This window comes from Antedon mediterranea, chromosome 4, assembly GCF_964355755.1.
Source record: "Antedon mediterranea chromosome 4, ecAntMedi1.1, whole genome shotgun sequence".
In the NCBI taxonomy this organism is placed as follows: domain Eukaryota; kingdom Metazoa; phylum Echinodermata; class Crinoidea; order Comatulida; family Antedonidae; genus Antedon; species Antedon mediterranea.
Window position 1 is genome coordinate 15,005,355 of NC_092673.1, and position 20,755 is coordinate 15,026,109.

The window sequence follows — 20,755 nt, forward strand, 5'->3', positions numbered from 1 at the left end:
TTTAACTAATGTGTATATTTCATCGTAATAATACTGGTGACAATATGAACAGTAATAAAATAGTTACTGGTTTCTTGTAATTCTACATACGGAGAACTAGCTCAGACGGTAGAGCGTTCGCTTAGCATATGAGAGGTACCGTGATCATGAATGCCCGGGTTCTCCAATAACGTTAGTTAAAGTTTATTTCCGTTACTGTTACATTTTTTCAGATTTTTAACTACTGTATATATTTCATCGCAACAATACTGGTGACAATATGAACAGTAACAAAATAGCTACTGGATTCGTGTAATTGTATAGATGGGGAACTAGCTCAGATGGTAGAGCGCTCGCTTCGCATGTGAGAGGTACCGGGATCAATGCCCGGGTTCTCCAATATGTTGGTTAAAGTTTATTATCGGTACCGTTACATTTTTTTGATGAGATTTTTAAATAATGTATATATTTCATCGTAATAATACTGGTGACAATATGAACAGTAACAAAATAGCTACTGGATTCGTGAAATTGTATAGATTGGGAACTAGCTCAGATGGTAGAGCGCTCGCTTAGCATGTGAGAGGTACCGGGATCAATGCCCGGGTTCTCCAATAATGTTGGTTCAAGTTTATTTTCCGGTACTGTAAAATTTTTTGAGATTTTAACCTACTGTATATATTTTATCGCATCAATACTGGTGACAATAATCAAGATTAATAAAATATCTACTGGTTTCGTGCAATTGTATATATTGGGAAGTAGCTCAGATGGTAGAGCGCTCGTTTCGCATTTGAGAGGTACCGGGATAAATGCCAGGGTTCTCCAGTAATGTTGGTTAAAGTTTATTATCGTTACCGTTACATTTTTTTTGATGAGATTTTTAACTAATGTATTTATTTCATCGTAATAATACTGGTGACAATATGAACAGTAACAAAATAGCTACTGGATTCGTGTAATTGTATAGATGGGGAACTAGCTCAGATGATAGAGCGCTCGCTTTGCATGTGAGAGGTGAGAGGTACCGGGATCAATGCCCGGGTTCTCCAATAATGTTGGTTAAAGTTTATTTTCGGTAATGTTACATTTTTGCCTGAGATTTTTAACTACTATATATATTTTATCGCAACAATACTGGTGAAAATATGAACAGTAATAAAATAGTTACTGGTTTCTTGTAATTCTACATACGGGGAACTAGCTCAGACGGTAGAGCGTTCGCTTAGCATATGAGAGGTACCGTGATCATGAATGCCCGGGTTCTCCAATAACGTTGGTTAAAGTTTATTTCCGTTACTGTTACATTTTTTGAGATTTTTAACTACTGTATATATTTCATCGCAACAATACTGGTGACAATATGAACAATAACAAAATAGCTACTGGATTCGTGTAATTGTATAGACGGGGAACTAGCTCAGATGGTAGAGCGCTCGCTTTGCATGTGAGAGGTACCGGGATCAATGCCCGGGTTCTCCAATAATGTTGGTTAAAGTTTATTTTCGGTAATGTTACATTTTTGCCTGAGATTTTTAACTACTATATATATTTTATCGCAACAATACTGGTGAAAATATGAACAGTAATAAAATAGTTACTGGTTTCTTGTAATTCTACATACGGGGAACTAGCTCAGACGGTAGAGCGTTCGCTTAGCATATGAGAGGTACCGTGATCATGAATGCCCGGGTTCTCCAATAACGTTGGTTAAAGTTTATTTCCGTTACTGTTACATTTTTTGAGATTTTTAACTACTGTATATATTTCATCGCAACAATACTGGGGACAATATGAACAGTAACAAAATAGCTACTGGATTCGTGTAATTGTATAGATGGGGAACTAGCTCAGATGGTAGAGCGCTCGCTTCGCATGTGAGAGGTACCGGGATCAATGCCCGGGTTCTCCAATATGTTGGTTAAAGTTTATTATCGGTACCGTTACATTTTTTTGATGAGATTTTTAAATAATGTATATATTTCATCGTATTAATACTGGTGACAATATGAACAGTAACAAAATAGCTACTGGATTCGTGTAATTGTATAGATGGGGAACTAGCTCAGATGGTAGAGCGCTCGCTTAGCATGTGAGAGGTACCGGGATCAATGCCCGGGTTCTCCAATAATGTTGGTTAAAGTTTATTTTCGGTACTGTCAAATTTTTTTAAATTTTAAACTACTGTATATATTTTATCGCATCAATACTGGTGACAATATGAAGATTAATAAAATATCTACTGGTTTCGTGCAATTGTATATATTGGGAACTAGCTCAGATGGTAGAGCGCTCACTTCGCATTTGAGAGGTACCGGGATAAATGCCCGGCTTCTCCAATAATGTTGGTTAAAGTTTATTATCGTTACCGTTACATTTTTTTGATGAGATTTTTAACTAATGTATATATTTCATCGTAATAATACTGGTGACAATATGAACAGTAATAAAATAGTTACTGGTTTCTTGTAATTCTACATACGGGGAACTAGCTCAGACGGTAGAGCGTTCGCTTAGCATATGAGAGGTACCGTGATCATGAATGCCCGGATTCTCCAATAACGTTGGTTAAAGTTTATTTCCGTTACTGTTACATTTTTTTCAGATTTTTAACTACTGTATATATTTCATCGCAACAATACTGGTGACAATATGAACAGTAACAAAATAGCTACTGGATTCGTGTAATTGTATAGATGTGGAACTAGCTCAGATGGTAGAGCGCTCGCTTCGCATGTGAGAGGTACCGGGATCAATGCCCGGGTTCTCCAATATGTTGGTTAAAGTTTATTATCGGTACCGTTACATTTTTTTGATGAGATTTTTAAATAATGTATATATTTCATCGTAATAATACTGGTGACAATATGAACAGTAACGAAATAGCTACTGGATTTATGTAATTGTATAGATGGGGAACTAGCTCAGATGGTAGAGCGCTCGCTTAGCATGTGAGAGGTACCGGGATCAATGCCCGGGTTCTCCAATAATGTTGGTTAAAGTTTATTTTCCGTACTGTCAAATTTTTTGAGATTTTAAACTACTGTATATATTTTATCGCATCAATACTGGTGACAATATGAAGATTAATAAAATATCTACTGGTTTCGTGCAATTGTATATATTGGGAACTAGCTCAGATGGTAGAGCGCTCACTTCGCATTTGAGAGGTACCGGGATAAATGCCCGGGTTCTCCAATAATGTTGGTTAAAGTTTATTATCGTTTCCGTTACATTTTTTTGATGAGATTTTTAACTAATGTATATATTTCATCGTAATAATACTGGTGACAATATGAACAGTAACAAAATAGCTACAGGATTCGTGTAATTGTATAGATGGGGAACTAGCTCAGATGGTAGAGCGCTCGCTTTGCATGTGAGAGGTACCGGGATCAATGCCCGGGTTCTCCAATAATGTTGGTTAAAGTTTATTTCCGGTACTGTAAAATTTTTTGAGATTTTAAACTACTGTATATATTTTATCGCATCAATACTGGTGACAATAATCAAGATTAATAAAATATCTACTGGTTTCGTGCAATTGTATATTTTGGGAAGTAGATCAGATGGTAGAGCGCTCGCTTCGCATTTGAGAGGTACCGGGATAAATGCCCGGGTTCTCCAGTAATGTTGGTTAAAGTTTATCATCGTTACCGTTACATTTTTTTGATGAGATTTTTAACTAATGTATTTATTTCATCGTAATAATACTGGTGACAATATGAACAGTAACAAAATAGCTACTGGATTTGTGTAATTGTATAGATGGGGAACTAGCTCAGATGGTAGAGCGCTCGCTTTGCATGTGAGAGGTACCGGGATCATTGCCCGGGTTCTCCAATAATGTTGGTTAAAGTTTATTTTCGGTAATGTTACATTTTTGCCTGAGATTTTTAACTACTATATATATTTTATCGCAACAATACTGGTGAAAATATGAACAGTAATAATAGTTACTGGTTTCTTGTAATTCTACATACGGGGAACTAGCTCAGACGGTAGAGCGTTCGCTTAGCATATGAGAGGTACCGTGATCATGAATGCCCGGGTTCTCCAATAACGTTGGTTAAAGTTTATTTCCGTTACTGTTACATTTTTTGATATTTTTAACTACTGTATATATTTCATCGCAACAATACTGGTGACAATATGAACAGTAACAAAATAGCTACTGGATTCGTGTAATTGTATAGATGGGGAACTAGCTCAGATGGTAGAGCGCTCGCTTCGCATGTGAGAGGTACTGGGATCAATGCCCGGGTTCTCCAATATGTTGGTTAAAGTTTATTATCGGTACCGTTACATTTTTTTGATGAGATTTTTAAATAATGTATATATTTCATCGTAATAATACTGGTGACAATATGAACAGTAACAAAATAGCTACTGGATTCGTGTAATTGTATAGATGGGGAACTAGCTCTGATGGTAGAGCGCTCGCTTAGCATGTGAGAGGTACCGGGATCAATGCCCGGGTTCTCCAATAATGTTGGTTAAAGTTTATTTTCGGTACTGTCAAATTTTTTGAGATTTTAAACTACTGTATATATTTTATCGCATCAATACTGGTGACAATATGAAGATTAATAAAATATCTACTGGTTTCGTGCAATTGTATATATTGGGAACTAGCTCAGATGGTAGAGCGCTCACTTCGCATTTGAGAGAGGTACCGGGATAAATGCCCGTGTTCTCCAATAATGTTGGTTAGAGTTTATTATCGTTACCGTTACATTTTTTTGATGAGATTTTTAACTACTATATATATTTTATCGCAACAATACTGGTGACAATATGAAAAATAACAAAATAGCTTTTTTTTTTCTCTTTTGTGGCGCAAACACCACTTTTATTCACATTCATATTATCTCATATTACATAAAATCGTATTATTTAACTTGTAAATGTCGTTACAGTTCATAAGTAACATTTTTACATATATGAATTCTGTATTACTCCTTTTTTCATTAATTTTCTTATATTTTGTTATACACTTGACAGGATCATCATTATCATCTATCCCGTTTTAAAATAGTTCACAAATTTTCATTTGTTTGTTTTCATTTTACAACTCGGATTATAAAATTTATTTATATACATGATAAAAAAAACCAATAATAGCTCAGTACCACCAGTAACCCGTATCACTGTAATTCTTTTTCGGTTAATCGTATCAAATTAGAAATTATATTATCATAATCTTATTTCTTAAAGCTACCCATTTTTCTATACTTGTTTCTTTATTGTTATATGTTTCACATTCAATGTTATATAACATATTGCTTTTAAATGAATTCCATAAAGATTTACCCACTGGCTTATTTAGTGCAGATAACATTTTTATTCTATAAATAGTAAATGCTGCAAAAGTGTAAATATAATCTATTAGCTTATCTCCCGTTCCTAGTATTAATTGTTTAAATGATATATTATTGTGATTTAAACTTACAAAGATACTAAGCATTTTCCTCCAATATTTCTGAATAAATCTACAACTAAAAAACAAATGATTTTCATTTTCAATTTCTCCACATTTGTCACACGTTTGTGTTACCTTAACTTTCCACTGATACAGCCGTTTGTTGGTAGGCAGTATTCTATGTAACATCTTATAATTGAATTATGCTAGTTTCTTATTTTTCATTTTACATACTTTCCGTAACCAAGAAGTTTTCCAATCAATGTTGTTATCATTGAAGTACTCTTCCCATTTTAGTTGTGACATTGGAATAATGAAATATTCTTTCACAAACCATGAGTATATTAGTTTAGTAGTATTAATCTCATACTTGGTCCCAACTAATTCATCATTATCATCACAATTGAAAATATCTACCTCCTTAGTAATACGTTTCCATTGAATTGGTATTGCCTTAATAATGCACAAATACTCATTTAACCAGTTTGTTTTACATTATAGTTTCACCAGTATTTCGTTTGATGTTAAAAAAGTGTTCTTATTAACAATGTCTTTAATACTGATAATGCCACTGTCAATCCAATGCTTGTAGAAAAGCGATTTTTTTTTTAGTTTAACGTAGTGGTTTCCCCACAGTTGCTCATTCATTATATCGTTATAAGTTTCAGGTTTTTTTTTAGAGATTCTGTTATAATTTATGTAGGCTTTTATCATATTTTTGTAAAACAGTGGAATTTTATCAGAATTAACATCAATAATGTTATAACATGATATATTAAGTAAAACATTAACATCACATATTTTTTTAATATAATACATTGGAATATTTTTCCATTTAGCACCATCATCATTCATAATTCTTTTTAACCAGCCACACATGAGTGCGTTAACATGAAGAGTAAAATCAGGCATTTTAATGCCTCCCATCTCAACATCACCAATTAGAGTTTTTCTTTTTATCTTTTCCCTTTTATTGTTCCAAATAAAATTATATATTAGATTTGTAACTTGTGTATATACCGTACATATTTTGGAACATCAGTGATATTTGCAGCATATGTTAATTTAGATAGTGCAAGACTTTTCAGGATTATTATTCTACCAAAAATTGAGAGATTTCTAGCATTCCATTGTTTTAAAGTCTTTTCTAGCTCTATTAATTTAACATCCCAGTTTTTTCTGGTACATTCTTCTGTATTATACCCTACATATATGCCTAAAATTTTGATCGGGTGTTTTACCCAATTTAATTCTAAAGGTCTGTCTATTCTGTTCTTCCATTTACCAATCCAAAAAGCATTGGTTTTTTTTTTATTTAGTGTCATTCCAGATACTTCACAAAAACGATCAATTACACTGACTGCTGACTTAATACTTTTGTCATTACCAACATACAAAACAGTATCATCGGCTAATTGGCTTATTCTAGCTTCTATGTTATTTTCATTATTTGGAAGTTTAATACCCTTATAGTCATCTTTGTTTCTTATTCTAGATGCCATTACTTCAACCACTAAAATGAATAACAGAGCAGATAGAGGACAACCTTGTCTAATACCTCTTTCCATTTTAAAATTGTTTGAAACCCAACCATTGTTAACTGTGACACATTCAACGTTATTGTATAATACTTTTACCCAGTTACAGAAGAACATTCCAAAGTTAAACTTTTCTAGAACATTGAACATAAAATCTCTACTAATAGAGTCAAAAGCCTTCTTAAAATCTACGGTAATTAATGCCCCTTCGATATCATTACACTTTGTATAATAAAGCAGGTCTTCTATTAACCGAATGTTTTCACCAGCGAAACGGCCTTTTATATAACCTTTTTGGTCTGAACTTACTATTGATTTAATAACCATTTTAAGTCTGTTACTTAATACATGTGCAAGAATTTTGTAATCGGTGTTTAAGAGGGTAATGGGACGCCAATTATTCAAATTTTCTCTTTCTCCATCTGTCATATTATTGATGTTGTGATTCTCTGTGTTTAGAGAAGGATGCTTTAGACCAGGTCCGCCTTATATTATTAGCCAATCAAAATCGTATAATTTTTGGAGGGAAAATGTTATCCTCCTCTGAAGCCTAAAATTTTGTCCAGTATAAAAGTGGAATGTAATAGATTTAGAGGAGAGGAGAGAATAAGATCAAAGTAGAAAAACGGAAAGATGACAAAGAAAATAAGGCTTGACTGGTACAGTGGTAGAAAGATGTATTAATCGAGTTACAAGGAATAAAAGTTCTAGTTGAGTTAAATATACTTTTTGTATGAGTTATCATTCAGTGACAGCTGTGTACGTCGCGTGGAGTTATATACGCCTGAGAAAGCTCGGAACCAACTAAGATAAATTCACTACATGGTGGCAGCGGTGAAAATTTTTGTTTACATGATTTAAGTATCAAGAAGAAGAAGAAGAAGTGACAGTGCCTACTCTACGGGCCTGTTAAATCAGTAACCAAAAAGTTAAATGGTTACGAAGATCTGGATTCCTGACAGTTTTATACCGTGCGTTGTTTGGATATTACAACGAAGAAGAAGTACTGTTGAGCTCAAGACTGCTGGATATTCATCGGAGATATATATTCACCGAGATCTGAAAGAAGAAGACTGAAGTAACAGAAGGAAGCCCAGAAAATTTTGAGAAGATTTGCAAACTAATTTTTATTTCGAAAGTAAATTTTTGTACGGAGCGAACTTGGAACGTTGTTTGTGACTTAGATTGTATTGCATTTAAAAATTTATGTGGATTTCATATTTTTTACATATCTGAATGGAATCAAGGTAATACAAATACTTTTATAACATATTTTGTATACATAAGTTTACATATTTCATTAGTAAAATTGTTATTAGCATGACAACTTTAAGATCGGGTAAAAATATAGATAAGACTATGTCAGAAAAAGATACTAGGGAAGATATGGTTGACCAAGAAGAGGTTGACCAAGTCAATGAAATATATGATAAAATGGCTAGGGATATTGATTTGCCCGAAATACCCGGCGGTATGCCTAAAGATATGATGCTCGAATATTTTCGAATGAAGTTCGAGGCCGAAAACAAAAAGTTAGAATACCAACAAGACCAATTAAGATTAGAAGCAGATATAGAGCAAAAGAAAGCAGATATAGAGCTAAGAAAAATTGAATCACAAGAAAGAGTGAAAATGATGGAATTAGAAAATAGGTCTAGCTACAGTAATGCTAGAAATATAGTAGATGAAATGAAGGTAAAGGTTCCTACTTTGAAGGAATCAGATGATATTGATATATATTTTAGAACATTTGAACACTTGGCAGAAGGTTGGGATAAGAATACGTGGTCCGCTAGGTTAGCACCTGAACTGTCTGGTAAAGCTAGGACAGCATATGCATCCTTAACCGTAAAAGAATGTGTAAATTATGATACCTTAAAGAAGGCAATCTTAGAAAAGTATTATGTGTCCGCAGAGACCTACAGATTTAAATTTAGAAATTCAAACAGAGTTAAAGATATGTCCATCAGGGAATGGCTGAATGAGCTCTCCCATTATTTAAAATGTTGGATGAAATGTGCTAATGTACAAGAAGATGATGCTGCAGGCATTATTGAAATGATTATAATGGAACAGGCACTTGATAAAATGCCTGAAGATCTGAGGCTTTATCTTAGAGATAAACAAGTAAATAAGAGCTATGATATGGTTATGATAGCCAATGATTATATAGCTAATAGAGGTGGCCGTGGCTATTGGAATGCCATAAATTCTGAAAATAAGCCTACGTATTATAAGGGCCAAGAAAATAGTAAACCTAAGAATAGTACGACTCAGAATAACCCTGGAGCTAGGCAGCAAGGATACAATAGGTATCGCGGAAGGGGAGGCAAATTCCATAACTATGCTAGAAATTTCCAACAGAGAGAACCTTCAAATGAATGGATTAATGGCCTATGCTTCAATTGTAAGGAGAAGGGACATAAAATAGGGGATTTTCCTAAGATGGTAGCAAAAGGAAAGACTAGTGACAGTAAGAAGGGCCCGAATGTGAAAGATGGCTTAAGATGTGAAGGAATAAAATCAGATAGACCCCAAGTAGTTATAGATAGTGTAGAAAATAAAATGGAGAAGTGTACTATACCAGGAAAATTAGAAGGACAGGATATAACTATGCATAGAGACTCAGGATGTACCCAGTCAGCTGTTAAGGAAAGTCTAGTGCCTAACAAATGTTACTTGCCAGGAAAATGGGTTACGTTAAAAGGTATAGGAGGCGATATTACCGTCCCCTTAGCTGAGGTAACTATAGAAAGTAAGATAGTGACAGGAAAAGTGATTGTAGCCGTAATCGAAGGATTACAGAAGGACATGTTATTGGGTCATGATTTGGACCAGAATTGTGGGGAAACAATGGCTAAAGAAATGTTCGTCCTAACTAGGGAGCAAGCCAGAATAGAAAATGATGTTAGAATACAAGACGAAATGATATTGTTAGGGAAAGATAGTAACTTTAAGCCGATAGAAGAGCCGCCTAAAGAAACTAATGTACAATTGTTGAAAACAGTAGTAAATGACAACAAAGTAAATAAAACTAAGTGTTTAGATGATATGAATGGAACAGAAATGAATAATTTGTTTGACGAAAATGAGGATAAAGCTAAAGATAAAACAGTCAAACATAAAACTTATGAACAACAGCACAAGCTGAACCTAACTAAACAAGAACTGATCAAATTGCAAACTAAGGATGACTCACTCAAAGGAGTGTTTGACAGGGTAGTCCCTATAGAAGAAATAGGTCAGCATAGGGTATGTTTCTTTATGAGAGAAGGTATATTGATGAGAAATTGGAGTAGTATTAAAGATAAGAATAACCAAGTGGAACAGATTGTATTACCCACTCAGTGTAGACAGGGTGTATTACACTTAGGTCATAATGTGCCATTTGCAGGTCACATGGGTGTTGAGAAAACTAAAAGTAGGGTCCTGAACCAATTCTATTGGCCAGGTATATTTAAAGATGTGGTAGTCTATTGTAAAGTCTGTAAGGAATGCCAAAAGGTAGATAAGGGTAAAAGTAAAAGGAAACATACTTTGATACCATTACCGATTATAAGTACACCATTTAAACGTATAGCGATAGACATTGTTGGACCCTTATCTAGAACAAGCCGTAATAACAAATATATGCTTACTATAATTGACTATGCTACGAGATATCCGGATGCTATCCCGTTACCCAATGTTAGAGCTGAAACAGTAGCCAGGGCTCTAATAGAAGTCTTTACTAGAGTAGGATTACCCGAAGAGATTGTACATGATCAATGAACTAATTTCATGTCTTCAATTATGCAATCTATATGTAGTATGTTGGGGATTAATCAATTAAAGACTTCAGTGTACCACCCCCAAAGCAATGGGCTTGTTGAAAGATTTCACGGTACATTGAAAAATATGATAAGGACACTTACAGTTAAGCAAAGAAAAAATTGGGATAACTACATACCCCCCTTTCTGTTTGCATACAGAGAAGTTCCTAGTAAAGCGACGGGCCATTCACCTTTTAAATTGCTTTGTGGTAGAGAGGTGAGGGGACCCTTGAGTTTACTCAAAAGTAATTGGGTAGAAGAGGAAGAAACATCTGCTGATGTTATCAAATACATGTTAGACATAAGAGAAAAAATTGAGGAATTAATGAAAGATGCTAATGTAAACAAACTTGAACAACAAGAAATTATGTCCCACAATTATAACAAGAATGCTATTGATAGAGAATTTGTAGAAGGGGACAAAGTGTTGATATTCCTTCCAGTAGGTAATAGTAAGTTAGACAGTAAATGGCAAGGCCCCTTCACTGTTACAAAAAAGGTCAATGATGTAAATTATGAAATATACATAGGAGGTAGAAGAAAAGAAAAACAAATTCTACATGTTAATATGTTAAAGAGATGGTATGATAAAGTAGAAATAAGTAAAGATGGTTATTATGTAGTAACAAATGTTCAGTCGATAGAAGAAGTAGACTTAAATGAAACAGTCCATGACAATGAGTTAGATAGTGAAATAGACATAGGATTGTCTTATCATCAATCACAAACATGGAGAGATGTTAACGTTAGTAGTAATTTAAATGATACACAAACTAAACAATTAACAGAATTGTTAAAGTACCAACAGAATGTATTCTCGGATGTACCAGGTAGAACTCACTTAGTGACACATGAAATTAAGACTAGTGGTGAAATGCCTATAAGGCATAGGGCATATAGAACGCCCCAAGCATTAAAGGGTAAATTGAAAGAGGAATTAGATAGTATGTTGGCTATGGGTATAATAGAACCTACAGTTAGTGCCTATGCTGCACCTATTATTGCCCTGAAGAAAGGCCAGAATCAAATTAGAATGGTGACAGATTTTAGATCACTAAATAAGACTACACAATTTGACCCTTATGTTATGCCTCGCATAGACGAAATGTTGGATGAGGTATCATCCGCAATATACATAACTACGTTAGATCTAACTAAAGGATTTTACCAGGTGCCTCTGGATCCTAAGACCAAAGACAAATCAGCATTTATTACACAATTTGGACAGTATTGTTACAATGTACTTCCATTTGGTATGCAAAATAGCTCTAGTACTTTCCAAAGATTAATGGATAAGGTATTACAAGGTACTGAGGGATATGCTAAGGCATATATAGATGACATATGTATTTATAGTCAAACTTGGAAAGATCATATTTTTCATTTGAATGATGTATTAGAAAGATTAAGTAGTGCTGGATTGACAGCAAAGCCTTTGAAATGTAAAATTGCCTATGCACAGGTAGAATTTCTGGGGCATAAGATTGGTAATGGAGAAATTAGACCCATGATTGATAAGGTTGAGGCTGTGGAAAAGTTCCCCAGACCTTTGTCTAGGAAACAAGTCCGATCATTTCTCGGATTAACTGGCTATTACAGAAAATTTGTACAGAACTATGCCGGTATTGCTAAGCCATTGATTGATTTAACTTTAAAGAGTAAAAGTAATACCGTTAAGTGGAATGAACAATGTGAAAATGCCTTTGTAACTTTAAAGAAACGACTTACTGATGATAATGTATTAAAAGCCCCAAATTTTGATAAGATGTTTTTATTGCAAACCGATGCCTCAAATTATGGCATAGGTGCAGTGCTGAGCCAAATAGATGGTGAGGGTAATGATTATCCCATTGTGTACTTAAGTAGAAAGTTATCTGTACATGAGCAGAGATATTCTGTGCCAGAAAAAGAATGCCTCTCTATTGTTTGGGCTATCAATAAACTTAAGTATTATCTGTATGGTTGTGAATTTCAAGTTCATACTGACCACCAGGCATTGAGATGGATGGACTCAATGAAGGGTGCCAATGTTAGACTTATGAGATGGGCTCTGTTTTTACAAGGATATACATTTAAAGTTATTTACAAGAAAGGATCATTAAATGGAAATGCAGATGGATTAAGCCGTGCATAATAATATAATAGAGGTGTTATTTGTAGATAGTTTATAGTAAAATGGTTTTAAATGTTAAATTTTTGGAAAGATTGACACAATCTTTTTCCCAAAAAGGGGAATGTCATATTATTGATGTTGTGATTCTCTGTGTTTAGAGAAGGATGCTTTAGACCAGGTCCGCCTTATATTATTAGCCAATCAAAATCGTATAATTTTTGGAGGGAAAATGTTATCCTCCTCTGAAGCCTAAAATTTGCATGTCCAGTATAAAAGTGGAATGTAATAGATTTAGAGGAGAGGAGAGAATAAGATCAAAGTAGAAAAACGGAAAGATGACAAAGAAAATAAGGCTTGACTGGTACAGTGGTAGAAAGATGTATTAATCGAGTTACAAGAAATAAAAGTTCTAGTTGAGTTAAATATACTTTTTGTATGAGTTATCATTCAGTGACAGCTGTGTACGTCGCGTGGAGTTATATACGCCTGAGAAAGCTCGGAACCAACTAAGATAAATTCACTACACCATCCTTGAACAAAATGGTGATTACACCTCGTTTTTGCGAAAAGGATAATTCTTGAGAATTATAACTTTCATTTAACGCATCGCAAATCAAATGTTTAATATTATTCCAAAAGAACACAAAAAATTCAACACTTAGACCATCCGATCCAGGTGTTTTATTTTTTTCCATCATTGAAATGGCCTTTTTACATTCATCAATAGTGACGTAACCTTCACAATTTTCTTTTTCTATTTCTGAAAGCTTGTTTATAATAGAATTACAAGGGTATTTATTAATTTTTCCAGGGTTTATAACATTTTTTGCGTATAAACCTTCGAAATGTTGTATTTGTTCCTTTAAAATATCAATTGGGCTCGTTGCTAAGCTCCCATCCTTAGTAACTAAACTTTTTATGTGTTTCTTTTTACTTTTGGATATGATCTTTCTAATCCAAGAAAGTATTTTGTATTCCGCTTGCCTTCCTCTATCCATTTTACTCTGGACCTAATTTGCGCGCCTTTTGCTTCTACATTATAAATGTTTTCAAGCTCTATTTTTTTGTTTTCAATTTTATTTTCAATGGTTATATCACAATTTTGAGTATTCATAATTGTTTCATTTAAGTTTTTTATTTGTTTTTGTAATTTTTCTTTCCTTTTATTCTGGTTTTTATTTTTTTGTTTTCCGTATGCAATTGAAAATTCTTTTATTTTTGTTTTTACAAGCTCCCATAACAAACTTGCACTTACAGGTTCTCTATTATTTTTTAGTATTGAAACATCAATTATTTTAATTACTAATTTTGTAAATGTTTCATCTTTCAGAAAGCTATTGTTGAACATATTGTATATATTGGGAGCCACCTCAGATGGTAGAGCGCGCGCTTCGCATTTGAGAGGTACCGGGATCAATGCCCGGGTTCTCCAATAATGTTGGTTAAAGTTTATTATCGGTACCGTTACATTTTTTTGATGAGATTTTTAACTAATGTATATATTTCATCGTAATAATACTGGTGACAATATGAACAGTAACAAAATAGCTACTGGATTCGAGTAAGTGTACAGATGGGGAACTAGCTCAGATGGTAGAGCGCTCGCTTTGCATGTGAGAGGTACCGGGATCAATGCCCGGGTTCTCCACTAATGTTGGTTAAAGTTTATTACCGGTACTGTTACATTTTTTTTATGAGATTTTTAACTAATGTATATATTTCATCGCAACAAAACTGGTGACAATATGAACAGTAACAAAATAGCTACTGGATTCGTGTAAGTGTATAGATGGGGAACTAGCTCAGATGGGAGAGCGCTCGCTTTCCATGTGAGAGGTACCAGGATCAATGCCCGGGTTCTCCAATAACGTTGGTTAAAGTTTATTTCCGGTACTGTTACATTTTTTGAGATTTTAAACTACTGTATATATTTTATCTCAAAAATACTGGTGACAATATGAAGATTAATAAAATAGTTACTGGTTTCGTGCAATTGTATATATGGGGAAATAGCTCAGATGTTAGAGCGCTCACTTAGCATGTGAGAGGTACCCGTGTTCTCCAATAATGTTGGTTAAAGTTTATTTCCGGTATTGTTACATTCTTGGCTTAGATTTTTAACTACTATATATATTTTATCGCAACAATACTGGTGACAATATGAAGATTAATCAAATATCTACTGGTTTTGTGCAGTATTGTATATATGGGGAACTAGCTCAGATGGTAGAGCGCTCGCTTAGCATGTGAGAGGTACCGGGATCAATGCTCAGGTTCTCCAATAATGTTGGTTAAAGGTTATTTCCGGTATTGTTACATTTCTTGCTGAGATTTTTAACTACTATATATATTGTATCGCAAAAAAACTGGTGACAATATGAAGATTAATAAAATATCTACTGGTTTCGTGCAATTGTATATATTGGGAGCTAGCTCAGATGGTAGAGCGCGCTTCGCATTTGAGAGGTACCGGGATCAATGCCCGGGTTCTCCAATAATGTTGGTTAAAGTTTATTATCGGTACCGTTACATTTTTTTGATGAGATTTTTAACAAAAAACATCGCAACAAAACTGGTGACAATATGAACAGTAACAAAATAGCTACTGGATTCGTGTAAGTGTATAGATGGGGAACTAGCTCAGATGGGAGAGCGCTCGCTTTCCATGTGAGAGGTACCAGGATCAATGCCCGGGTTCTCCAATAATGTTGGTTAAAGTTTATTACCGGTAATGTTACATTTTTGCCTCAGATTTTTAACTACTATATATATTTTATCGCAACAATACTGGTGAAAATATGAACAGTAATAAAATAGTTACTGGTTTCTTGTAATTCTACATACGGGGAACTAGCTCAGACGGTAGAGCGTTCGCTTAGCATATGAGAGGTACCGTGATGAATGCCCGGGTTCTCCAATAACGTTGGTTAAACTTTATTTCCGGTACTGTTACATTTTTTGAGATTTTAAACTACTGTATATATTTTATCTCAAAAATACTGGTGACAATATGAAGATTAATAAAATATCTACTGGTTTCGTGCAATTGTATATATGGGGAACTAGCTCAGATGGTAGAGCGCTCGCTTCGCATGTGAGAGGTACCGGGATCAATGCCCGGGTTCTCCAATATGTTAGTTAAAGTTTATTATCGGTACCGTTACATTTTTTTGATGAGATTTTTAACTAATGTATATATTTCATCGTAATAATACTGGTGACAATATGAACAGTAATAAAATAGTTACTGGTTTCTTGTAATTCTACATACGGGGAACTAGCTCACATGGTAGAGCGCTCGCTTAGCATGTGAGAGGTACCGGGAGCAATGCCCGTGTTCTCCAATAATGTTGGTTAAAGTTTATTTCCGGTATTGTTACATTCTTGGCTTAGATTTTTAACTACTATATATATATTATCGCAACAATACTGGTGACAATATGAAGATTAATCAAATATCTACTGGTTTTGTGCAGTATTGTATATATGGGGAACTAGCTCAGATGGTAGAGCGCTCGCTTAGCATGTGAGAGGTACCGGGATCAATGCTCAGGTTCTCCAATAATGTTGGTTAAAGTTTATTTCCGGTACTGTTATATTTTTTTAGATGTTAAACTACTGTATATATTTGATCGTAACAATACTGGTTACAATATGAAGATTAATAAAATATCTACTGTTTTCGTGCAATTGTATAGATGGGGAACTAGCTCAGATGGTAGAGCGCTTGCTTAGCATGTGAGAGGTACCGGGATCAATGCTCAGGTTCTCCAATAATGTTGGTTAAAGTTTATTTCCGGTACTGTTATATTTTTTTAGATGTTAAACTACTGTATATATTTGATCGTAACAATACTGGTTACAATATGAAGATTAATAAAATATCTACTGTTTTCGTGCAATTGTATAGATGGGGAACTAGCTCAGATGGTAGAGCGCTTGCTTAGCATGTTAGAGGTACCGGGATCAATGCCCGGGTTCTCCAATAATGTAGGTTAAAGTTTATTTCCGGTACTGGAAAATTGTTTGAGATTTTAAACTACTGTATATATTTTATCGCATCAATACTGGTGACAATATGAAGATTAATAAAATATCTACTGGTTTCGTGCAATTGTATAGAAGGTGAACTAGCTCAGATAGTAGGAGCGCTCGCTTTGCATGTGAGAGGTACCGGGATCAATGCCCCGGTTCTCCAATAATGTTGGTTAAAGTTTATTTCCGGTATTGTTACATTTCTTGCTGAGATTTTTAACTACTATATATATTTTATCGCAAAAATACTGGTGACAATATGAACAGTAACAAAATAGCTACTGGATTCGTGTAATTGTATAGATGTGGAACTAGCTCAGATGGTAGAGCGCTCGCTTAGCATGTAAGAGGTACCTGGATCAATGCCCGGGTTCTCCAATAATGTTGGTAAAAGTTTATTATCGGTACCGTTACATTTTTTTGATGAGATTTTTAACTAATGTATATATTTCATCGTAATAATACTGGTGACAATATGAACAGTAACAAAATAGCTACTGGATCCGTGTAATTGTATAGATGTGGAACTAGCTCAGATGGTAGAGCGCTCGCTTAGCATGTGAGAGGTACCGGGATCAATGCCCGGGTTCTCCAATAATGTTGGTTAAAGTTTATTTCCGGTACTGTCACATTTTTGGACATTTTAAGCTACTGTATATATTTTATCGCGACAATACTGGTGACAATATGAAGATTAATAAAATATCTACTGGTTTCGTGCAATTGTAACTATGGGGAACTAGCTCAGATGGTAGAGCGCTCGTTTCGCATGTGAGAGGTACCGGGATCAATGCCCGGGTTCTCCAATAATGTTGGTTAAAGTTTATTACCGGTACTGTTACATTTTTTTGATGAGATTTTTAACTACTATATATATTTTATCGCAACAATACTGGTGACAATATGAACAGTAACAAAATAGCTACTGGATTCGTGTAATTGTCTAGATGGGGAACTAGCTCAGATGGTAGAGCGCTCGCTTAGCATGTGAGAGGTACCGGGATCAATGCCCGGGTTCTCCAATAATGTTGGTTAAAGTTTATTTCCGGTACTGTCACATTTCTGGACATTTTAAGCTACTGTTATATATTTTATCGCGACAATACTGGTGACAATATGAAGATTAATAAAATATCTACTGGTTTCGTGCAATTGTAAATATTGGGAACTAGGTCAGATGGTAGAGCGCTCGTTTCGCATGTGAGAGGTACCGGGATCAATGCCCGAGTTCGCCAATAATGTTGGTAAGAGTTTATTATCGGTACCGTTACATTTTTTTGATGAGATTTTTAACTAATGTATATATTTCATCGTAATAATACTGGTGACAATATGAACAGTAAAAAAATAGCTACTGGATTCGTGTAATTGTATAGATGGGGAACTAGCTCAGATGGTAGAGTGCTCGCTTTGCATGTGAGAGGTACCGGGATCAATGCCCGGGTTCTCCAATAATGTTGGTTAAAGTTTATTACCGGTACTGTTACATTTTTTTGATGAGATTTTTAACTACTAAATATATTTTATCGCAACAATACTGGTGACAATATGAACAGTAACAAAATAGCTACTGGATTCGTGTACAGTAATTGTATAGATGGGGAACTAGCTCAGATGGTAGAGCGCTCGCTTAGCATGTGAGAGGTACCGGGATCAATGCCCGGGTTCTCCAATAATGTTGGTTAAAGTTTATTTCCGGTACTGTAAAATTTTTTGAGATTTTAAACTACTGTATATATTTTATCGCATCAATACTGGTGACAATATGAAGATTAATAAAATATCTACTGTTTTCGTGCAATTGTATATATTGGGAACTAGCTCAGATGGTAGAGCGCTCGCTTTGCATGTGAGAGGTACCGGGATCAATGCCCGGGTTCTCCAATAATGTTGGTTAAAGTTTATTTCCGGTAATGTTACATTTTTGCCTTAGATTTTTAACTACTATATATATTTTATCGCAACAATACTGGTGAAAATATGAACAGTAATAAAATAGTTACTGGTTTCTTGTAATTCTACATACGGGGAACTAGCTCATTCGGTAGAGCGTTCGCTTAGGATATGAGAGGTACCGTGATCAATGCCCGGGTTCTCCAATAATGTTGGTTAAAGTTTATTTCCGGTACTGTTACATTTTTTGAGATTTTAAACTACTGTATATATTTTATGTCAACAATACTGGTGACAATATGAACAGTAACAAAATAGCTACTGGATTCGTGTAAGTGTATAGATGGTGAACTATCTCAGATGGTAGAGCGCTCGCTTTGCATGTGAGATGTACTGGGATCAATGCCCGGGTTCTCCAATAATGTTGGTTAAAGTTTATTTCCGGTATTGTTACATTCTTGGCTTAGATTTTTAACTACTACATAAATTTTATCGCAACAATACTGGTGACAATATGAACAGTAATAAAATAGTTACTGGTTTCTTGTAATTCTACATACGGGGAACTACCTCAGATGGTAGAGCGCTCGCTTAGCATGTGAGAGGTACCGGGATCAATGCCCGGGTTCTCCAATAATGTTGGTTAAAGTTTATTTCCGTTACTGTTACATTTTTTGAGATTTTAAACTACTGTATATATCAATACTGGTGACAATATGAAGATTAATAAAATATCTACTGGTTTCGTGCAATTGTATAGAAGGGGAACTAGCTCATATGGTAGAGCGCTCGCTTTGCATGTGAGTTGTACCGGGATCAATGCCCGGGTTCTCCAATAATGTTGGTTAAAGTTTATTTCCGGTACCGTTACATTTTTTTGATGAGATTTTTAACTAATGTATATATTTCATCGTAGCAATACTGGTGACAATATAAACAGTAACAAAATAGATACTGGATTCGTGTAATTGTATAGATGGGGAACTACCTCCGATGGTAGAGCGCTCACTTTGCATGTGAGAGGTACCGGGATCAATGCCCGGGTTCTCCAATAATGTTGGTTAAAGTTTATTTCCGGTACATTTACATTTTTTTAGATTTTAAACTACTGTATATATTTTATCGCAACAATACTGGTGACAGTATGAAGATTAATAAAATATCTACTGGATTCTTATAATTGTATAGATGGGGAACTAGCTCAGATGGTAGTGCGCTCGTCTTGCATGTGAGAGGTACCGGGATCAATGCCCGGGTTCTCCAACAATGTTGGTTAAAGTTTATTTCCGGTACAGTTACATTTTTTTGAGATTTTAAACTACTGTATATATTTCATCGCCACAATACTGGTGACAATATGAACAGTAACAAAATAGCTACTGGATTCGTGTAAGTGTATAGATGGGGAACTAGGTCAGATGGTAGAGCGCTCGCTTAGCATATGAGAGGTAGCGATCAATGCCAGTGTTTTCCAATAATATTGGTTAAACGTTATTACCGGTACGGGGAACTAGCTCAGATGGTAGAATGCTCGCTTAGCATATGAGAGGTACCGGGATCAATGCCCGGGTTCTCCAATAATGTTGGTTAAAGTTTATTTCCGGTACAGTTACATTTTTTTGAGATTTTAAACTACTGTATATATTTTATCGCAACAATACTAGTGACAATATGAACAGTAACAAAATAGCTACTGGATTCGTGTAAGTGTATAGATGGGGAACTAGCTCAGATAGTAGAGCGCTCGCTTTGCATGTGAGAGGTACCGGGATCAATGCCCGGGTTCTCCAATACCTTTGGTCAAAGTTTATTTCCGGGACTGTTACATTTTTTGCTGAGATTTTAAACTACTGTATATATTTTATCGCAACAATACTGGTGACAATTATGAACAGTAACAAAATAGCTTCTGGATTCGTGTAAGTGTATAGATGGGGAACTAGCTCAGATGGTAGAGCGCCCG

General features: G+C 34.8%; 10 non-coding genes across 10 annotated transcripts; all 10 read left to right on the forward strand.

The window, feature by feature from the left end:
- Window positions 1-305: 305 nt before the first annotated feature.
- Window positions 306-378, forward strand: Trnaa-cgc (transfer RNA alanine (anticodon CGC)). Its single transcript has one exon. It is a non-coding gene; the product is annotated as a tRNA-Ala (tRNA).
- Window positions 379-1,388: 1,010 nt separating this feature from the next.
- Window positions 1,389-1,461, forward strand: Trnaa-ugc (transfer RNA alanine (anticodon UGC)). The gene has a single exon. It is a non-coding gene; the product is annotated as a tRNA-Ala (tRNA).
- A 357-nt stretch (window positions 1,462-1,818) lies between these two features.
- On the forward strand, window positions 1,819-1,891 carry Trnaa-cgc (transfer RNA alanine (anticodon CGC)). Its single transcript has one exon. It is a non-coding gene; the product is annotated as a tRNA-Ala (tRNA).
- A 142-nt stretch (window positions 1,892-2,033) lies between these two features.
- On the forward strand, window positions 2,034-2,106 carry Trnaa-agc (transfer RNA alanine (anticodon AGC)). Its single transcript has one exon. It is a non-coding gene; the product is annotated as a tRNA-Ala (tRNA).
- Window positions 2,107-2,892: 786 nt separating this feature from the next.
- Trnaa-agc (transfer RNA alanine (anticodon AGC)) lies at window positions 2,893-2,965 on the forward strand. The gene has a single exon. It is a non-coding gene; the product is annotated as a tRNA-Ala (tRNA).
- Window positions 2,966-3,320: 355 nt separating this feature from the next.
- Window positions 3,321-3,393, forward strand: Trnaa-ugc (transfer RNA alanine (anticodon UGC)). The gene has a single exon. It is a non-coding gene; the product is annotated as a tRNA-Ala (tRNA).
- Window positions 3,394-14,439: 11,046 nt separating this feature from the next.
- On the forward strand, window positions 14,440-14,512 carry Trnaa-ugc (transfer RNA alanine (anticodon UGC)). The gene has a single exon. It is a non-coding gene; the product is annotated as a tRNA-Ala (tRNA).
- Window positions 14,513-15,920: 1,408 nt separating this feature from the next.
- On the forward strand, window positions 15,921-15,993 carry Trnaa-cgc (transfer RNA alanine (anticodon CGC)). Its single transcript has one exon. It is a non-coding gene; the product is annotated as a tRNA-Ala (tRNA).
- A 1,855-nt stretch (window positions 15,994-17,848) lies between these two features.
- Window positions 17,849-17,921, forward strand: Trnaa-agc (transfer RNA alanine (anticodon AGC)). The gene has a single exon. It is a non-coding gene; the product is annotated as a tRNA-Ala (tRNA).
- A 577-nt stretch (window positions 17,922-18,498) lies between these two features.
- On the forward strand, window positions 18,499-18,571 carry Trnaa-agc (transfer RNA alanine (anticodon AGC)). Its single transcript has one exon. It is a non-coding gene; the product is annotated as a tRNA-Ala (tRNA).
- The last annotated feature ends 2,184 nt before the right edge of the window (window positions 18,572-20,755 follow it).